A 19,463-nucleotide genomic window follows, 5' to 3' on the forward strand; every position below is an offset into this window, starting at 1 on the left:
ATAATATTACTATTATTAACTAAATTATTCCTATTTAAAACTAAATACTTACCTATAAAATAAACCCTAAGATAGCTACAATATAATTAATAATTACATTGCAGCTATTTTAGGATTTATTTTTATTGTACAGGCAACTTTGTATTTATTTTAACTAGGTACAATAGCTATTAAATAGTTAATAACTATTTAATAGCTACCTAGTTAAAATAAATACAAATTTACCTGTAAAATAAATCCTAACCTAAGTTACAATTACACCTAACACTACACTATCATTAAATAAATTAAATTAATTAACTACAATTACCTAAAATTAAATACAATTAAATAAAATTAACTATAGTACAAAAAAACAAACACTAAATTACAGAAAATAAAAAAAATTACAAGAAGTTTAAACTAATTACACCTAATCTAAGCCCCCTAATAAAATAAAAAAGCCCCCCAAAATAATAAAATTCCCTACCCTATACTAAATTACAAATAGCCCTTAAAAGGGCTTTTTTGTGGGGCATTGCCCCAAAGTAATCAGCTTTTTTCTCTTACTTGGTGTATCCAGTCCACGGATTCATCCTTACTTGTGGGATATTCTCATTCCCTAGAGGAAGTGGCAAAGAGAGCACACAGCAGAGCTGTCCATATAGCTCCCCCTCAGGCTCTGCCCCCCCAGTCATTCTCTTTGCCGCTCTAACAAGTAGCATCTCCACGGGAGGGTAAAGTGAATGTGGTGTTAGATTTGTAGTTTTTATTTCTTCAATCAAGAGTTTGTTATTTTAAAATAGTGCCGGTTTGTACTATTTACTCTGTGGCAGAAAGTGATGAAGATTTCTGCTGAGAGGAAAACGATTTTAGCATGTTGTAACTAAAATCCATTGCTGTTCCCACACAGGACTGTTGAGTACCGGAGAACTTCAGTTGGGGGGAACATTTTGCAGGCTTAACTGCTATAAGGTATGCTCAGTCACTTTTTTTTCTAGTCAAGAAGAGGTAATGCTAGAAGACTGACAAGAATCCCCATGTGGGGAAGGTAAGCCATATTCTGAGACTTAGTATAGAAGTATGGCTTAGTTAAAAGGGCTTAAAACGCTGGTGGACACTGTTAAGGGGAAATCAATTATTTTATTACAATAATCTGATATTTGTACAAGTGTTTATTACATTTGTAACACTTTTTGGGGGTTTTATTCCGCCTGGCATATCTTTAGACACCTATTTTAGCTTGGGAAGGCCCCACAACTCCGGAGTGAAGAGGGAGGGGGCCTAAATTTCGCGCCTCAGTTGCGCAGTTCATTTGCAAGACAGCTTCATGCAGCTTCACGTGTAGAGTCCAGAGATTGCTGGAGGACTCCAGAGAGGCTTTTTTTTTGTCCAAAACTAATCCCCAAGGAAGGTAGGGCCACAGCAGAGGCTGTGGCATGGTGCTGTAGTTTGTTAAACCGGTGGCCTGCTTTAATTTGCTCCGGTTTGGGCAATAAGGGGTTAATTGTCTTGAAATGTACTGTGCAATAATTTCAAAGCATTAGGATCATATGGTGAAAATTTCATAAAGATTGGATGTTTTTTTGAGGTTTAGTAAAAAAGTGTGCGCTTTTTATTATTTAAAGGCACAGTACCGTTTTTTCAAAAATTGTATTTTACTTTATTTGAGTGCTGTCTAAGTCTGTTTAACATGTCTGAGCCTACAGATAGACCCTGTTCTATGTGTTTAATAGCAATGGCGGTACCCCCTTTACATTTGTGTTTAAAGTGTGCTAAGGTATCTAAACATTTTAAAGACCATGCAGTGACACTTAAAAATGTAGGCCAAGATGATTCTTTGACGGAAGGTAATGAGGATAGTCCTCCTTCCTCTCCCCATGTGTCGACACCAGTTACGCCCGCGCAAGCATTGCCTAGTACCTCTAGCGCATTGGGCCCTATTACATTACAACAATTAGCAGCAGTCATGGATAATTCCCTTGCGGCATTTCTATCTAAACTGCCAGTTTTTCCTAAGAAGCGTGATAGCTCAGTTTTAAGAACAGAGGATGAGCAATCAGAAGCTTTGGATGATTTATCCGTTGTACCCTCACAACACTCTGAAGTGGCAGTGAGGGATGTGCTGTCCGAGGGAGAAATTTCTGACACAGGAAAAGTTTCTCAGCGGGCAGAATCAGATTCCTTAGCGTTTAAATTTAAGCTGGAACACCTCCGCGTACTGCTTAAGGAGGTTTTAGCTATGCTGGATGATTGTGACCCCATGGTGGTCCCAGAAAAATTGTGTAAAATGGACAGGTTTCTAGAAGTCCCTGTATACACTGATGCGTTTCCGATCCCCAAGAGGGTGGCGGATATTGTGACTAGGGAGTGGGAGAGACCAGGTGTACCTTTTGTTCCCCCCCATCTTTAAGAAAATGTTCCCCATAAATGACCCAAGGCGGGATGCGTGGCAGACGGTCCCTAAGGTAGAGGGAGCAGTTTCAACACTAGCCAAGCGCACAACCATTCCAATAGAAGACAGTTGTGCTTTCAAAGATCCTATGGATAAAAAATTGGAAGGTTTACTGAAGAAAATGTTTGTTCAGCAAGGTTTCCTTCTTCAACCAATTGCCTGCATTATTCCTGTAACTACTGCAGCGGCTTTTTGGTTTGAGGCGCTGGAGGAGTCTCTCCAGAGGGAGACTTCATATGACAAAGTCATGGATAGAATTCATTCTCTAAAGCTGGCTAATTCTTTTATCACTGATGCCGCTTTTCAATTAGCTAAGTTAGCGGTGAAAAATTCTGTTTTTTCCATTATGGCGCGAAGAGCGCTTTGGCTCAAATCATGGTCGGCTGACGTGTCGTCCAAAACAAAGTTACTAAACATTCCTTTCAAGGGAAAGACCCTTTTCGGTCCCAAGTTGAAAGAAATTATCGCGGATATCACTGGGGGAAAGGGCCATGCCCTTCCGCAGGATAGACCGTTTAAGGCCAAAAACATGGCTAATTTTCGCTCCTTTCGCAACTTCAGGAGCGGACCTGCTTCAACCTCTGCTGCCGCAAAGCAAGAGGGTAATGCTTCAGAGCCCAAAGCAACCTGGAAACCCTTGCAGGGCTGGAACAATGGTAAACAGGCCAAGAAGCCTGCGGCTGCTACCAAGACAGCATGAAGGGGTAGCCCCCAATCCGGGACCGGATCTAGTAGGGGGCAGACTTTCTCTCTTTGCTCAGGCTTGGGCAAGAGATGTTCCAGATCCTTGGGCATTAGAAATTGTTGCTCAGGGGTATCTTCTAGAATTCAAGGACTCTCCTCCAAGGGGAAGGTTCCACATTTCTCGTTTGTCTTCAGACCAGACAAAAACAGGCGTTCTTACGTTGTGTAGAAGATCTACTAAAGATGGGAGTGATACACCCAGTTCCAATTACAGAACAAGGACTGGGTTTTTACTCAAACCTGTTTGTAGTTCCCAAAAAAGAAGGAGCTTTCAGGCCAATCCTGGATCTAAAAATTCTAAACAAATTCCTCAGAGTTCCATCATTCAAAATGGAAACCATTCGGACAATTTTGCCAATGATCCAGGAAGGTCAATATATGACTACCGTGGATCTAAAGGATGCGTATCTACATATTCCCATCCACAAAGATCACCATCAGTTCCTAAGGTTCGCTTTTATGGACAAGCATTACCAGTTCATGGCCCTTCCTTTCGGGTTGGCCACTGCTCCCAGAATTTTTACAAAGGTGCTAGGGTCCCTCCTAGCGGTACTAAGACCATGGGGCATTGCAGTAGCACCTTACCTAGACGACATCTTAATACAGGCGTCGACTTTTCACAGAGCCGAGGCTCATACGGACATTGTGCTGGCCTTTCTAAGGTCTCACGGGTGGAAGGTGAACGTCGAAAAAATCTCTCTGTCCCCGCTCACAAGGGTTCCCTTCCTGGGAACACTATTAGACTCGGTAGAAATGAAGATATTTCTGACGGAGGTCAGGAAGTTGAAGCTTTTAACTACTTGCCGAGTTCTTCATTCCATTCCTCGGCCTTCTGTAGCTCAGTGCATTGAGGTAATCGGATTAATGGTCGCGGCAATGGACGTGGTCCCTTTTGCCCGAATTCATCTCAGACCACTGCAACTGTGCATGCTCAAACAGTGGAATGGGGATTATGCAGATTTGTCTCCTCAAATACAACTGGACCAGAAAACCAGGGATTCTCTTCTCTGGTGGTTGTCTCAAGATCACCTGTCTCAGGGAATGTGCTTCCGCAGACCGGAGTGGATCATTGTCACGACCGATGCCAGTCTGTTAGGCTGGGGTGCGGTCTGGGACTCCCTGAAAGCTCAGGGCCTATGGTCTCGGGAAGAATATCTTCTCCCGATAAACATTTTGGAACTGAGAGTGATAGTCAACATGCTCCAGGCATGGCCTCAACTAGCGGAGACCAAATTCATCAGATTTCAGTCGGACAACATCACAACTGTAGCGTACATCAATCATCAGGGAGGACAAAGAGTTCCCTAGCGATGAAGGAAGTAACCAAGATCATCAAATGGGCGGAGGATCACTCCTGCCATCTCTCAGCAATTCACATCCCAGGAGTAGACAACTGAGAGGCAGATTTTCTAAGTCGTCAGACCTTTCACCCGGGGGATTGGGAACTCCACCCGGAGGTTTTTGCTCAGTTGACCCAACTATGGGGCATTCCGGAATTGGATCTGATGGCGTCCCGTCAGAACACCAAACTTCCTCTTTATGGATCGAGGTCCAGGGACCCCAATGCGACATTAATAGATGCCCTAGTAGCACTTTGGTCCTTCAGTCTAGCTTATGTCTTTCCACCGTCTCCTCTTCTCCCTCGACTGGTAGCCAGAATCAAACAGGAGAAGGCTTCGGTAATTTTGATAGCGCCTGGGTGGCCACGCAGGACTTAGTATGCAGACCTAGTGGACATGTCATCTGTTCCACCATGGAAGCTGCCATTGAGGCAGGATCTTCTAATTCAGGGTCCATTCAAGCATCCAAATCTAGTTTCTCTGCAGCTGACTGCTTGGAGATTGAACGCTTAATTCTAGCTAAGCGTGGGTTCTCTGAATCAGTTATTGATACTCTGATCCAGGCCAGAAAGCCTGTCACCAGGAAAATTTACCATAAGAAATATCTTTGTTGGTGTGAATCCAAGGGTTACTTGTGGAGTAAAGTTAGGATTCCCAGGATTTTGTCTTTTCTCCAAGAAGGATTGGAGAAAGGATTGTCAGCTAGTTCCTTAAAGGGACAGATATCTGCTCTGTCTATCCTGTTACACAAGCGGCTGGCAGCAGTACCAGATGTTCAGGCGTTTGCACAGGCTTTAGTTAGAATCAAGCCTGTCTATAAACCTGTGGCTCCTCCATGGAGTCTTAATTTAGTTCTTTCAGTTCTTCAAGGGGTTCCATTTGAACCTTTACATTCCATAGATATTAAGTTATTATCTTGGAAGGTTTCATTTTTGGTAGCTTTCTCTTCTGCTCGGAGAGTTTCAGAATTGTCTGCTTTGCAGTGTAATTCACCCTATCTGGTGTTTCATGCAGATAAGGTTGTTTTGCATACTAAACCTGGTTTTCTTACGAAAGTTGTTTCTAATAAGAATATTAACCAGGAAATCATTGTTCCTTCTCTGTGTCCTAATCCAGTTTCTAAGAAGGAACGACTTTTGCACAATCTTGATGTGGTTCAGGCTTTAAAATTCTATTTAAAGGCAACTAAAGATTTCAGACAAACATCATCCTTGTTTGTTGTCTATTCTGGTAAGAGGAGAGGTCAGAAAGCGACAGCTACCTCTCTTTCTTTTTGGCTGAAAAGCATCATCCGATTGGCTTATGAGACTGCTGGACAGCAGCCTCCTGAACGAATTACAGCTCATTCCACCAGAGCTGTGGCTTCCACATGGGCCTTCAAGAATGAGGCTTCTGTTGAACAGATTTGTAAGGCAGCGACTTGGTCTTCACTGCATACTTTTGCCAAATTTTACAAATTCGATACTTTTGCTTTTTCGGAGGCTATTTTTGGGAGAAAGGTTTTGCAAGCAGTGGTGCCTTCCGTTTAGGTTACCTGACTTGTTCCCTCCCTTCATCCGTGTCCTAAAGCTTTGGTATTGGTATCCCACAAGTAAGGATGAATCCGTGGACTGGATACACCAAGTAAGAGAAAACAGAATTTATGCTTACCTGATAAATTACTTTCTCTTACGGTGTATCAAGTCCACGGCCCACCCTGGCAATTAAGTCAGGTTCAAATTTATCTTTGTAAAACTACAGTCACCACTGAACCCTATGGTTTCTCCTTTTTCTCCTAACCGTCGGTCGAATGACTGGGGGGGGCGGAGCCTGAGGGGGAGCTATATGGACAGCTCTGCTGGGGTGCGGTCTGGAACTCCCTGAAAGCTCAGGGCCTATAGTCTCAGGAAGAATCTCTTCTCCCGATAAACATTTTGGAACTGAGAGTGATAGTCAACATGCTTCAGGCATGGCCTCAACTAGCGGAGGCCAAATTCATCAGATTTCAGTCTGACAACATCACGACTGTAGCGTACATCAATCATCAGGGAGGACAAAGAGTTCCCTAGCGATGAAGGAAGTAACCAAGATCATCAAATGGGCGGAGGATCACTCCTGCCATCTCTCAGCAATTCACATCCCTGGAGTAGACAACTGGGAGGCAGATTTTCTAAGTCGTCAGACCTTTCACCCGGGGGAGTGGGAACTCCACCCGGAGGTTTTTGCTCAGTTGACCCAACTATGGGGCATTCCAGAATTGGATCTGATGGCGTACCGTCAGAACACCAAACTTCCTCTTTACGGATCGAGGTCCAGGGACCCCAGGGCGACATTAATAGATGCCCTAGTAGCGCCTTGGTCCTTCAGTCTAGCTTATGTCTTTCCACCGTCTCCTCTTCTCCCTCGGCTGGTAGCCAGAATCAAACAGGAGAAGGCTTCGGTAATTTTGATAGCGCCTGGGTGGCCACGCAGGACTTGGTATGCAGACCTAGTGGACATGTCATCTGTTCCACCATGGAAGCTGCCATTGAGGCAGGATCTTCTAATTCAGGGTCCATTCAAGCATCCAAATCTAGTTTCTCTGCAGCTGACTGCTTGGGGATTGAACGCTTAATTCTAGCTAAGCGTGGGTTCTCTGAATCAGTTATTGATACTCTGATCCAGGCCAGAAAGCCTGTCACCAGGAAAATGTACCATAAGATATGGAGGAAATATCTTTGTTGGTGTGAATCCAAGGGTTACTTGTGGAGTAAAGTTAGGATTCCCAGGATTTTGTCTTTTCTCCAAGAAGGATTGGAGAAAGGATTGTCAGCTAGTTCCTTAAAAGGACAGATATCTGCTCTGTCTATCCTGTTAAACAAGCGGCTGGCAGCAGTACCAGATGTTCAGGCGTTTGCACAGGCTTTAGTTAGAATCAAGCCTGTCTATAAACCTGTGGCTCCTCCATGGAGTCTTAATTTAGTTCTTTCAGTTCTTCAAGGGGTTCCGTTTGAACCTTTACATTCCATAGATATTAAGTTATTATCTTGGAAGGTTTAGCTTTTGGTAGCTTTCTCTTCTGCTCAGAGAGTTTCAGAATTGTCTGCTTTGCAGTGTAATTCACCCTATCTGGTGTTTCATGCAGATAAGGTTGTTTTGCATACTAAACCTTGTTTTCTTCCGAAAGTTGTTTCTAATAAGAATATTAACCAGGAAATCATTGTTCCTTCTCTGTGTCCTAATCCAGTTTCTAAGAAGGAACGACTTTTGCACAATCTTGATGTGGTTCAGGCTTTAAAATTCTATTTAAAGGCAACTAAAGATTTCAGACAAACATCATCCTTGTTTGTTGTCTATTCTGGTAAGAGGAGAGGTCAGAAAGCGACTGCTACCTCTCTTTCTTTTTGGCTGAAAAGCATCATCGGATTGGCTTATGAGACTGCTGGACAGCAGCCTCCTGAACGAATTACAGCTCATTCCACCAGAGCTGTGGCTTCCACATGTGCCTTCAAGAATGAGGCTTCTGTTGAACAGATTTGTAAGGCAGCGACTTGGTCTTCACTGCATACTTTTGCCAAATTTTACAAATTCAGTACTTTTGCTTCTTCGGAGGCTATTTTTGGGAGAAAGGTTTTGCAAGCAGTGGTGCCTTCCGTTTAGGTTACCTGACTTTTTCCCTCCCTTCATCCGTGTCCTAAAGCGGTTACCTGACTTTTTCCCTCCCTTCATCCGTGTCCTAAAGCTTTGGTATTGGTATCCCACAAGTAAGGATGAATCCGTGGACTGGATACACCAAGTAAGAGAAAACAGAATTTATGCTTACCTGATAAATTACTTTCTTTTACAGTGTATCCAGTCCACGGCCCACCCTGGCAATTAAGTCAGGTTCAAATTTATCTTTGTAAAACTACAGTCACCACTGCACCCTATGGTTTCTCCTTTTTCTCCTAACCGTCGGTCGAATGACTGGGGGGGCAGAGCCCGAGGGGGAGCTATATGGACAGCTCTGCTGGGGTGCTCTCTTTGCCACTTCCTGTAGGGAATGAGAATATCCCACAAGTAAGGATGAATCCGTGGACTGGATACACCGTAAGAGAAAGTAATTTATCAGGTAAGCATTCTGTTTTACCTGTAAAAAAAAGAAATACAACCCGCCCAACATTTAAGCCCACCACCCACACACCCAACCTTACTCTAAGACCCACCCAATCCCCCCTTAAAATAAACCTAACACTAACCCCTTGAAGATCACCCTACCTTGAGCCTTCTTCACCCAGCCAAGAAGAAGTCTTCATCCCATCCGGGCAGAAGAGGTCCTCCAGCCGGGCAGAAGTCTTCATCCCATCCGGGCAGAAGAGGTCCTCCAGCCGGGCAGAAGTCTTCATTCGATCCGGGCAGAAGAGAATTCTATCAGCCAATCGGAATTAAGGTAGGAAAAATCCTATTGGCTGATGCAATCAGCCATTACGATTGAGCTTGCATTCTATTGGCTGATTGGAACAGCCAATAGAATGCAAGGTCAATCCTATTGGCTGATCGGATCAGCCAATTGGATTGAACTTCAGCCGGGCAGAAAAGGCTGCATTGTTTGCAGCCAGAGAGAGGTTCTGTTATGCACCCTGTTTACATCTACATCTCGTAAAAGGAACTGGTGGGGGGGCCGTGAACACCTCTCCATTTACTCGGTAACTGAAGCCAGATTTATGCACATCCCTTCTCATCACCTGGAGTCCCACTTTGGAGAGGTAACTTTAAGAAGGAGCTGCTGAAAGAGGTGGCCACCAATCAGCAAGTGCTAACCAGGGTGTTGAACCAAAAATGGTCTGGCTCCTACGCTTATATTCCTGCTTTTCAAATAAAGATACCAAGATAACCAAAAAAATTGATAATAACAGTAAATTAGAAAGTTGCTTAAAATTGCATGCTCTTTCTGAATCATGAAAGAATAAAAAAGAGTTTCATATCCCTTTAAGGATATGAGGTTCATAAAGAGGTCTATTCTAAAGTGATTGCAAGACTGTTAACCTGGACAGTAGACAAGGTTACAGTTTCTATATTTAGGGGTATGACTGGTGGGTGGAGTCATCCATTACAGAAGATGGTGGGTGTGCAGAAGGTTCCTAAGTTAGGAGAGATGCAGCATAAATAGTGGAAGATAGACAGTGCTTGAATAGTTAAGATTGTGAGGTAAATAGGTAAGTTGAGGAAGTGATAATTAAAAGAATACAGAGAAATCCAGCATAGAGGAGACAAAATAAGACAGACATTATCTACTTGGGAACATTTGAGGTAAAACCATACTTTTGACCATTGCATGTTCACTACATTAAAACATCTTTTTGTGCTGCATTTTTGATATTATTAAAACGCACATATAATTTGTTATATCTGTGCTGATATACATCACTGAAACATCACTATATTCATGCCCCAAAAAGAATATGCTATTTTACTTCAATGAACAGTGTAATGAAATAAAAAATGCATTGGAGTAAAACATATTGTAAATGGTTTTGCTGGAGTACTTACTATAAATTCAAATCCATAAAACTTTATAAACCTAACTTGTTTAACTTAACATTGCTAAATTTAAACTTCAACTTTTGTTGAACTGATGTTTTTGTACATATTGTAATACATCAATAAACAATGAATTCATCTAAAAAACCACCAGTCAAAAAAAATCACACATTGATAAATGTTTCAAAAGTCAATTTTTCTTTGAGCTAATGGCTGAATTGTTCTCCAATCAGCGCACTAGCTACAACAAAAGTGCCATGTAGTTAAAGTGCTGATTGGACAACAATTTAAACCATTAGCTCACAGAAAAATTTACTTTGAAGTGGGCAGTGGAGCATTCGGCATTTGAATCTTGTATCTATATTAAAACGTAAGTTATTGCGCAACTTTTTTACAACTGTTGTATTAAACTCCATCTAAAATATCACTAACATTTTGGATCTGATTTTATAAAGGGGAGAGTTTACTGTCACTTCAAAGTAAAATTTCTGATATATTTTTGTACATCATATAACAAGTGCATGTATTACTGTATTTCCATATTTACCAATCATAATGCTTGTTTTGTAGCATTTTTTAAATTGCATTATTTAATCTATTATCCAATATTTTTTTATTGTTACCCATACTTATATCATTAAAACATTTTAAAGGGACATTGTACCATATTTTTTTATCTTTGCTTTAAGATGTTTAATTATCCATTTTACATGTTGAAGTGTATTAAATTGTTCAGTAATAACGCCTTTACCTTTATTTTTTTATCTTAACCCCTTAACAACAGTTTTCAAGAGTAAAGTAGCACGAGTCTCGCCACCAGCAGTGAGACCGCAGTGTAGCCAAATGCCTCCTGGGGTGAGGCAAGCAGTAATAGAGTGTTTTGTTGCTAGCAGTGAAACCCCCACTATTACTGAGATTAAAAAAAAAACTCTTAATTATATGCAATGAACAGGGTATGTTATGTTATTAAGGGGTTAAAGGGACATTATAATAAAATTTTTTACTTGCTCTACAAAAATGACATGCACCTCCAAAGAGAAAGAATAGCACTGTTGGTCCTCAGCAGAAACTGCAGCTGATCCAGCTAGGTCATGTGATTAATGCTGCTAATTGGGTCAGCGCCAGTTTCTGCTTGGGACCAGCAGTACTCTGTGGAATCGGAGTGGATACTTCTACAATTTGTTAAACCCATTGTGGGGGTTAAACACATGGAGGTGCAGGGTTGCTAGTCTTGCAACTAAATTAGATAATGTCATTTTTTTACTACAATGTACCTTTAAAAAGACTGTTTTTGTTTGTTGAAAATATGAATTCTGACATATTATCTTTAGAAAAGCTATGTAAACAAAATGTAGCCCAGGCCACTTAATGGAGTGTTCCTAAAACTGCTTGGAAAAAAAATAAAATCTTTTCAACTATTTACTTGAGTACAGTGACATGCAGGGAGGTCAGAGGCTGGTGAGGCACTTGCTATGATACGCCCAAGAAGCCCATATATAAACCCAATAGATGTAGCTTAAATATACTATTAAATTAACAGGTTGCACAAGAAAAAAATAGCAATATTTACAACACACGCATACAGGTACATTATTCAGATAGAGCAGCAATTTTAAGCAATTTTCAAATGTACTCCTATTATCAATTGTTCTTCATTCTCTTGCTATCTTTATTTGAAAAAGCAGGAATGTAAGCTTAGGAGAAGGCCAATTTTTTGGGTTCAGCACCCCTGGGTAGCATTTGCTGATTGGCAGCTACTTTTAGCCACCAATCAACAAGTGCTACCCAGGTCTGAACCAAAAATGGGCTGCTTCCTAAAGTTACAATCCTGTTTTTCAAATATAGATACCAAGAGAACAACGAAAAATTGATAATAGGGTTAGTACACTATCCCTTTAACCTGTTTTCATGCAAAAATATTTGTAACATGCTTAACAACTATTATATACTGTTCGTGAAAAATGGTGATAAATTTCTTTAATTATTTTATTTAAAACCATAAACAAAAAAGTGTAAATGTTTGACTCCTCATCTCATTCATTTATAATAATTAAGTCTGTAAATAATTTAATGAATTATCCTGTGGCATATATTCAACACTATTGTCTAATTGTAATTGACTTAATTGAAACAGTCATAGTGAATAATTTTCTTTATGACAGCTTATTCCAAAACTTCATAAAATTATAGTTCAAATGTGTAACATTTAAAATACTGCGCACATTTTTTTATGATTCACATCACTACTGCTACGGCTTGTCAAATTGACCAAAACTCAGTATTACATTTTCTATTTAAAATGAAAATGATACTTTTCAAATATTTGAGATTACTACTATTAGATTCAGGCAGAAATATAACTTAATGTTGACAAATGCTGATGTGTGAGTTTATAAGCAGGAATTGATTTAGGACATAACATCCTTCTGGGCTAAAGAGGATGGTAATGAAATGCTTTGACATGTGAGGTACTGATGCATTTAAAACTCTGACAGAATTCATAATACAGTTTGGTGGCTTTATAATGGGCTTGCTCCAAAATGACTTTGAAGCCTGTCATGAAATTATTTTTTTTAACTTCCAATATATCCATGTATGAGGAAACTTGCTACAGTAAATTACTGTTAAAGGGACATTAGATTTAAATTAAATCCCCCAGAAAATATTTGACAAAGGAAAATAAAACAACATTACAATACACATTTGTTATTTATATTGCCTGATTTTTACTGTAAACTAAAAAATTACATTTTACTGACTCTGCAGTGTTATACTCAATGATTGGCCAGATCAGATTATAAGATCTTTTACACCTGTCCCTAACTGGTTAAAGACCATCAACATGGATTTAACCGGGTTTTTCAAGGGGTGTATACTAGCACAACCCTTAAAGTGAATGTCAATTTTCAAACTACTCAAGGCTCCTAATACTTATATTACACATGGTGATTCAAATGGTCAACTTTTAAACAAAAAAATAAAAATAATTTATAATATATTTTATATACTAACTTCACTCCGTTTTGAGTCACAACTCCTCCCATAAGGCACTTCCTTGTTTTGCAGAGAGTGAGGTATAGAGTGGTCCCACCTACTCTATACGTATCTCTGATGCGCGCACCTGTGATGCCCTTACTTTGCGCATGCGTGAAAAACATTAAACTACACAGTCACACCAATAACCACAGTACCCCCAGCAGCACTGCACAACACCAACCACAGCACCCCAGCCAGCTCCGTACAGCACAAACCACAGCACACCACCGAACGCTGTAAAACAAGAATGACAGTACCTCTGAAAGGTATACAGTGCTGGCAGGCAGGTGTGCCGTGATTGGTGCTATACAGTTCTGGCAGTTCTACTGTTATCATTGGCATACAGTGCTGACAGGGGCCCCGCGATCAATGTTCATCGCCTCCAATTGCACTGCGACTACTGTTATACAGGGGCGCTATCACCAGCGGCGCACAGTGCTGACAGGGGAGCTGAGACTTGCTGCGCCATCAGGGCCACCGCGAGCAGTGGCATACACTCAGCGCTGACAGGGCAACCGCGAGCAGTGGCATACACTCAGCGCTGACAGGGCAACCGCGAGCAGTGGCATACACTCAGAGCTGACAGGGCCACCGCGACCAGTGGTGTACAGGTGGGAATAAAATTATTGCTATACAGTACTGACGGCCACCGTGACTAGCGATATACAGTGCAAGAGTAATGGGTCTTATAGAGCATGCGCGTCTCGTGGACACGCATTACTTCTGAAGCTGTCTGAAGCTGGGTATTAGAAGCTAACGATTGCGCAGAATAAGCGCATGACGTTGCAAAAAAGGGGTTGAACGCCACGGGGTAAAAAAACGGATTGGCAATCACTATTGTCAATTATTTCCAAATAGCGTGACAAAATGGTGGGTGGAGGAATCTCGGCTCCAAACATGAAATAAAAAGGTATATATTTTGGATTAGCAAGTACACACAAAAAAATGATGAATTAAGGTCCACCTAAATTGTTGCGAGTGATAATATGGCAATAAGCGACACTGTTGAGTTTACATTCACTTTAATTTGCAAAATCATGTAAATTAAGATGATAAAATAAATGTACACAATTTTTTTAAAACATTTTTTTTTGCAATGCAGTGTTTATTTGATGGTATATGCTATGTATATGTTATAATTGTTTATTTTTAATGCTCTCTCATATTCCATAGCGTATTTATGGAATTCCAGGATTGTAATTGAATTCACGTCAAGTGGAGCCACATATTAAAGTAATGGTTTGGTTCAATATTGTTCATAGACACTGAGTTGCTTGGTAGCGTGGTGCAATGCTCTGCTTTGCAGCAATCTTTGCCTTCATGAATAATATTAAAAATGCAAAAAAATAATAAATAAATAAAAAATATATTTATGACAGAGCTTAAAGGGGCATGAACCCCCAACATTTATTTTCATGATTCAGATATTACATACATTTTTAAACAACTATTCAGTTTCCTTCTCTTATCTAATTTGTTTTGTTCTTTTGATATCCTTTGTTGAAAAGCATATCTAGGTAGGCTTACAAGCTTGTTGCTAGCTGCTAATTGCTGCCTGCACATATATGCCTCTTGTCATTGAAAGTTTAATGTGTTCAGCTTAGCTACCAGTAGTTCATTCTGCTACTTCAATAAAGAATGCCAAAACCGATAATAGAAGTAAATTGGAAAGTTGTTTAAAATGTATGCATTATCTGAATCATGCAAGAAAATATTTTGGTTTTATATCCCTTTAACCCCTTAACGACCAAGGACGTACGCCACACGTCCTAAAAAAAAATACAGTTAATGACCGAGGACGTGTGGCGTACGTCCTTGGTCTGGAAAGCAGCTGGAAGCGATCCTGCTCGCTTCCAGCTGCTTTCCGGTTATTGCAGTGATGCCTCGATATGGAGGCATCCTGCAATAACCCCCCTTGGCCATCCGATGCAGAGAGAGCCACTCTGTGGCCCTCTCTGCACCGGACATCGATGGCCGGTATCGTTGGTGGGTGGGAGCTTACGTGGGAGGCGGGTGGGCGGCTATCGATGCTCTGTGTGGAGTGGAGGGGGGCGGGATCGGGGGCGCGCACGGGAGCGCGCGCGTGCACGGGGAGTGGTGGGTGGGCGGGCGCTTGCACGGGGCGGGAGCGGGTGGGAACCGCTACACTACAGAAAAAAAAAGTTAAAAGTTAAAAACACGAATACAGTAAAATGTAATCTAAGGGACCTGGAAGGGGTTGGGGGTTGGTCTCGGTGGGGGGGGAAAGCTACACTACAGAAAAGGGAATTTTTTTAAAAAAAAGGCACATTTTGTTACAAAACTGGGTACTGGCAGACAGCTGCCAGTACCCAAGATGGCGCCCATTATTGCAGAGGGGAAGGGTTAGAGAGCAGTTTGGTGGGGGATCAGTGAGGTTGGGGTCTAAGGGAAGATCCTACACATCAGCATATGTAAATATGCTTTTTTTTTTTTTTTAAAGTGCCAAATACCTTTTACTTTAGTACTGGCAGAGTTTCTGCCAGTACTTAAGATGACGGGGACAATTGTGGGGTAGGGGAGGGAAGAGAGCTGTTTGGGAGGGATCAGGGGGTCTGATCTTTCAGGTGGGAGGCTGAGCTCTACACTAAAGCTAAAATTAACCCTGCAAGCTCCCTACAAGCTACATAATTAACCCCTTCACTGCTAGCCATAATACACGTGTGATGCGCAGCGGCATTTAGAGGCCTTCTAATTACCAAAAAGCAATGCCAAAGCCATATATGTCTGCTATTTTTGAACAAAGGGGATCCCAGAGAAGCATTTACAACCATTTGTGCCATAATTGCAGAAGCTGTTTGTAAATAATTTCAGTGAGAAACCTAAAATTGAGAAAAAATTAACGTTTTTTTTTAATTTGATCGCATTTGGCGGTGAAATGGTGGCATGAAATATACCAAAATTGGCCTAGATCAATACTTGGGGTTGTCTACTACACTACACTAAAGCTAAAACTACCCCAAAAAGCTCCCTACATGCTCCCTAATTAACCCCTTCACTGCTGGGCATAATACACGTGTGGTGCGCAGTGGCATTTAGCGGCCTTCTAATTACCAAAAAGCAACACCAAAGTCATATATGTCTGCTATTTCTGAACAAAGGGGATCCCAGAGAAGAATTTACAACCATTTATGCCATAATTGCACAAGCTGTTTGTAAATAATTTAAGTTAGAAACCAAAAGTTTGTGAAAAAATTTGTGAAAAGTGAACGATTTTTTGTATTTGATTGCATTTGGCGGTGAAATGGTGGCATGAAATATACCAAAATGGGCCTAGATCAATACTTTGGGTTCAAGATAACAAAGTGATGAGCTGCACCAGGGTACTTGTTAAAAACTTTTATTGTAGGTCACAATATCTTCTTTCCAGAAGCATCATTTCACAACAATAATGGACATTGTGGTGTGTATAGAAATCACCCAAAGAGCTTGTAACCGCTATCACTACAACTGATCCAGCCAGCGCCCATCTCACGGTTCTAACAGCTGATTGAACAGCTGAGAAGGAAGGAGCCGGTGACGTCAGACGCCAAGTTACCGCGAGTGGAGCGGGACCCAGGAGGAGAGCGGAATACAATCCGGAGGCAGCAAGAAAAGGGCTCTGTTGTATACATACCCACTACCCCGGAGAAAAAGCCAGCTCTCTGAGGATGGGCCAGACTCTGCGAGTAGCGGAAGGAGGCATAAATCAAGTCACTGTCTACAGCCAGGGGTGAGTCAATTTATTGAGACATCTCCATCTTGGTGTTTTACAAGTTTGGGATTACTCAGCATAACCACTAAATTGACTGGGCGATTAAATAGGTGCTCACACATTCATTGACTTTCAATACTTTGGGTTGTCTACTAAAAAAAAATATATACATGTCAATGGATATTCAGAGATTCCTGAAAGATATCAGTGCTCTAATGTAACTATCGCTAATTTTGAAAAGAAATGGTTTGGAAATAGCAAAGTGCTACTTGTATTTATTGCCCTATAACTTGCAAAAAAAGCAAAGAACATGTAAACATTGGGTATTTCTAAACTCAGGACAAAATTTAGAAACTATTTAGCATGGGTGTTTTTTGGTGGTTGTAGATGTGTAACAGATTTTGGGGGTCAAAGTTAGAAAAAGTGTGTTTTTTTCCATTTTTTCCTCATATTTTATAATTTTTTTATAGTAAATTATAAGATATGATGAAAATAATGGTATCTTTAGAAAGTCCATTTAATGGCGAGAAAAACGATATATAATATGTGTGGGTACAGTAAATGAGTAAGAGGAAAATTACAGCTAAACACAAACACCTCAAAAATGTAAAAATAGCCTTGGTCCCAAACGGACAGAAAATGGAAAAGTGCTGTGGTCATTAAGGGGTTAAGTGAAAAACAAATGAGAAATTTTCTTTCAGTTTCTCTTATAAATTTTTTGAAAGTTAACTCTGTGCTTTCCCTAAATGTGCTAAATTAACATGTGGCTATAAAATAATTGCACCACCCTACCCAGGAGATCTAATGGTTGATTATATTTTTTTGTGAGTCAGAGTTGTAACTTTTAATAAGTAGGGTATTTTATGTTATGAACATCTAGTATCAGTTGTTTAAATGTAATGCATAATGTATGTACAGCGTATAAAACTTTTTTTGCCATTTGTATGGAAATACAGACTCTGTCAATAATGAACATGCCCCTTTTTAGCTTTGAATAACCAGTTGATCAGTGTAGTAATAGTGATCACCTAGTGTGAATAATTGTGCATTTATTTGAGAGGAGTCTCATGGAAGCTTTTTTATATATGTGGATAATCCCTTTTTTACAACCTTTTTTATTAACATTTTAATAAAAATACGCATTTTTAATACACATTTCATTGCAGAGTTCTCATTTCATGATATATGGATAAAATGATTGTATAGTTTGAATCTGCAAGGTCCGCTGACCCCCCAATATCATTTATGTGGGTTTCTGACTAAAAATTAACTACAGTGGGACTTGAATGTGAGCAGCACCTTAAATTCCAAAACAACTCAGCACATGAGGTGGAAATGGCTTAACAGTTAAAGGGTTAAAAATATTTTTATACTGGTGTATGTTGTGATGCTGATTTGATCATTATGATATTCTTCTGTATAATATTCTATTGGATAATGATTCAATCAGCACTACAACAGTAGTAATTTAAATATATGCAGTGGAGATTTTGTATTTTGATCCCTTAGAGATTATAGTTCTTTGCTTATACACAAACATGTTTCACAACCAACCACATAAGCAATAAGTGAAGTTACTGTTATTTGCACACGTTCATCTGGGAATTGTGACTGCAGTAGAAGATCCGTATTCTCTAAGTCTGTAAAATAAAAGCTTGTTTTGAACATATTTAAAATGTTACAGGTATACTCAAAAGAATTATATTTCCATCTTTTTAACATGAAATTGTAAATTGCATAAGAAATACTAAACCTAAAAAGAAAGGATCTAAGTCTCCTAGGTAGTCTAAAATATAAAAGCAGAAGTAAGGCTCATAGATACTCAAATCTCAAGCTTTTTTTTTTGTATTGTGTATCACTAAAAAACAGTAAAGTAACAATAAAGCAAATCATATGCTTTAAGTTAAAAATGAGTGCACACAATAGAGACTCATAATAAAAGGCAAAACTTTATTTTAAACATTAAAACATGGCATATACAAGATTGTTTAAAATAAAATGAGGGTTTGTAATCATGAGTCTCATGAATCTTATGGGATTCATTGTGCACATCCTAAGATCCCTCAGTGGTAACATTTTGGGAAGTTTGCATTGAGTCTCAAGCATGTTCAACCATTTTGTATTTAAAATGGTTTATTCCATCATAATGACTTATTCCACCATGGTGGCATGGGTAGCGTAGTTCCTTTCCAGTGAAACCGACGAAGACCTGTTGAGCTGCAGTTTGTTTTATCTTAGCTTAACCCCTTCACTACTGGAACTTTCAGAGAAAAACACCAGAGAATATACCACAAAAATAAATTACTATTTTAAAAAAAATAAAAATTTAAGTAGACCACCCAAGGTATTGATCTAGGCCCATTTTGGTATATTTCATGTCACCAATTCACCGCCAAATGTGATCAAATAATAATTCCCCCCACACCCCACCTTTTTTCTGTAGTGTAGTGCCCTTTCCCTCCCTCCCTCTCTCTCAATTTTTTTTCTTTGTGTAGGGTCCTCCCACTCCCTCCCCCCCTCCGCTGCTTTGCTTTCACCTGCCTCCTGGATTCCCTTCAACACCTCCGGCCAGCACCAGCAGATGAAAGTTACACACAGTGACACAGACGGTGCCACTTTGTGTAACAATCTGCATCTGCCCTCATATGGATCGGACCACCGATTGTGCTCTTTTTCCATATACGGCAGATGCCTGGAGCTCAGGAACTCCAGCTCTTGG

The 19,463-nt window shown here is 40.3% G+C and overlaps 1 protein-coding gene across 1 annotated transcript in view; it reads left to right on the forward strand.

The window, feature by feature from the left end:
- Positions 1-19,463, forward strand: part of CFAP47 (cilia and flagella associated protein 47) — an 801,982-nt gene that overhangs the window by 753,795 nt on the left and 28,724 nt on the right. The window lies entirely within an intron of this gene.

The sequence above is a fragment of the Bombina bombina genome, chromosome 3 (genome assembly GCF_027579735.1).
Source record: "Bombina bombina isolate aBomBom1 chromosome 3, aBomBom1.pri, whole genome shotgun sequence".
NCBI lineage: Eukaryota > Metazoa > Chordata > Amphibia > Anura > Bombinatoridae > Bombina > Bombina bombina.